General features: G+C 43.8%; 1 pseudogene; it reads left to right on the top strand.

The window, feature by feature from the left end:
- The first annotated feature begins 286 nt into the window (after nucleotides 1-286).
- Nucleotides 287-490, top strand: LOC119232487 (60S ribosomal protein L39-like; annotated as a pseudogene).
- The last annotated feature ends 2443 nt before the right edge of the window (nucleotides 491-2933 follow it).

Here is a 2933-nt window from a genome sequence, read left to right on the forward strand (position 1 = left end):
GCAGCGCTGGTTCGATCCCCGGCTGCTTCCCGGCCACCGGAGGAGGGTCCCACATGGCGCGCAGACCTCTCCTGCCGCCCGCTGCTCCCCTCAGCAGTGTACTTCGGTCCTTCTGCCTGCTCTGCTCCCCGCTCTGGCTCTGGTGAATTCTCTCGCCCTCCCGTGCTTCTGACTGTACCCAGTGCTTGTACAAATAAATAAATCTTTAAAAAAAAAAAATAAAGATAAAGGACCCAAGGTTCACTGTGAAAGAAATTACTTTAAAAGCTAAAGACAGATCCTTTCCTCCACCACCAGGCTGTGTGCATTTGCTCCTCCTCACCATGTCTTCTCACCAGACGTTCAGGATCAAGCGAGCCCTAGCCAAGGAACAAAAACAGAAGTGTCCCATTCCCCAGCGGATTCAGATGAAAACTGGTGCTAGGGTCCAACTCTAAAAGGAGACCCTGGAGAACCACACTGCGCCTGTAAGGAAGCTCACGTGGGATGCCTTATTATGCTGTTTTGAGATCAGTAGCATCCACCCTGTCACCCTAAAAACTTTACTGCTTTTGTGGCCATGTTTTCTCTTGCTTCTGTACCTGGCTCAGTAATAAATATGTGAGCTGGGGGGGGGGGGGATGATATAAAGTATCAGATCTGTTCTGAATATATTGTATTTATTCTTAAGCAGTTGCTAATTTGGGGGGTGTATACTTAATAATGTATGCGTTAAAAATAAGGGTTTTATAGCATTTACTGAAAGTTGCAGTGTCTCGGCAGAAAAACCATGATCCTTACCACCATCCCTTCATGGGAACTATAGCTCCCCCCGCCTCTGCTGCAAACTTAAGCAAAAACAGGTCGACTGCCTCTACTCTACCCACCACCCTGTCCCAACCTCTGGGCCTGAGAAGAGGGAGATGGCTGCCACGTGGTGATTAATAGAGAGGCTAAAGGAATTACTAAGCCATGGGCTTTCTTTCTCCTCTAGCAAATATTTCTGTAGTATCCTATGACTTCATGGCAATCTAAAAATCACACACTAAAAGAATAAAACAGGGTCTCCCTGGCGGCACAGGGGCTAGTCAACCCTATCAATCTATCACCAGCCACTGCAGCATGAGTTCAATCCCTGGCCAGGGAGCTACCCACATGGCGCAGAAGATCCCTCCTGTCTTGCTCACTGCTCCCCTCAGCAGTGTATTTCTGTAGATCCATCTGCTCTGCTCCCCGCTCTGTGTCTGGTGAATCCTCTCACTCCCCACCTACGGCCTACATTTCAGTTCTTATATGCATAGATAAAAAATAAATCTTTAAAAAAAAAAAGAATTAAACAGCTTCTCAATATATTGCTGACATCAAATATTGTGATCACTATTTTTCCAACATTATGAAAATGTTTATAAACACACAGCAAACTTCAAAGAATTTCACAGTGACATCATTTACCAAGTCTCTATCATTAACATTTTACTATGCTTGTTTTTATGTTAACTAATTCTCTATTTCACCAATTTGTCTTATTTTTTTTACTCCCCTCTTCGATGTGTCTTAATTTTAAAGAAGCTGTTTACAAGGGGAATGAGAAAAGAGAGCCTATCTTTATTTTTGGATGCATTTTAAATATATTGCAGGTATTTGTACCTATCCTTCTAAAAACCCTTAGCAACACACACATCATCAACTAAAGGTATTTTTCTCTTGTAAAATTTCCATAGGAAGTACACACATATTAACTGCATGATCACTACGTTTAGACAAATACATATACCTGCTGTGCAACACAAACACCTATCAAGATAGACTACCATCACCCCAGAAAGCTTCCTCATGCCCTTTCCAGCCAGTCTGTTCCCCCCACACCCCCCCCCATGCAACCAATTTTTTTTTCCATTACAGAGTTTCCTCTTCTAGAATGCCATATGAATAGAATCACACTATATAGTCCCCATAATTTTTAAAAGACAAATTCCTTAGAAACTAAGTCTCTCAGGGCCTCCCTTATGGTGCAGGGGTTAAAGACAGTGCTATCAAGCTATCACCAGCCACTGCAGCTGCATAAGTTCAATCCGCAGCCAAGGAGCTACCCACATGGCACAGCAGACCTCTCCTGTCTCACAGTCTGCTCCCCTCAGCGGAATATTTCAGTCCGCCTGTTTTACTCTCCACTCTGCCTTGGTGAATCCTCTCACTACTCACACCTCTGGCCTGTACCCCAGTTCTTGTTTGCATAAATAAATAAATCTTTAAAAAAAAACCATATCAAATAATCTGTTATCTCCAAACCAAGCCCTAACCCACTCACTTTTTTACTCTTCACCTCCCTATTTTACGCACAGATTACATAACCCACACATAACCATCTTTTCCTACTATCTGTTTGTCCTTGTCAAAACTATTTATTGAGGAGCCAAGAAAACCTGGCGATTTGTTTAATCACTCGTCCCCTGGGAAAATATGAAAGAGATAAAATCCTGAAGCTTCGTTCTGGCAGGAAGGAGAAAATACATACCAGGAGCCACCTATTAGTAGATATGTCTTGGAAGAGAAATGAGGTTTTTGGTTTTTGTTTTGTTTTGTTTTATATATATATATATATATTTTTTTTTTTTTTAATTTATAGAGGCATGTTTTTATTTATTTATTTGTTTGTTTGTTTTGTTTATACATGCACTGGGTACAGTCAGAAGCGCGGGAGGGCGAGAGAATTTACCAGAGCCAGAGCAGGGAGCAGAGCAGGCAGAAGGACCGAAGTACACTGCTGAGGGGAGCAGCGGGCGGCAGGAGAGGTCTGTGCGCCATGTGGGACCCTCCTCCGGTGGCCGGGGAGCAGCTGGGGATCGAACCGCTGCGCCGCAGAGGTCGCCGGCAGCTTCGCAACCCAGCGCTCAACCGCTGCGCCACCGGGGAGGCCCTATATATATATTTTTAAGAGGCATGTTTTATTTTAT

The sequence above is a fragment of the Talpa occidentalis genome, unplaced genomic scaffold (genome assembly GCF_014898055.3).
Source record: "Talpa occidentalis isolate TD23 unplaced genomic scaffold, MPIMG_talOcc4v2.1 talOcc4.7, whole genome shotgun sequence".
NCBI lineage: Eukaryota > Metazoa > Chordata > Mammalia > Eulipotyphla > Talpidae > Talpa > Talpa occidentalis.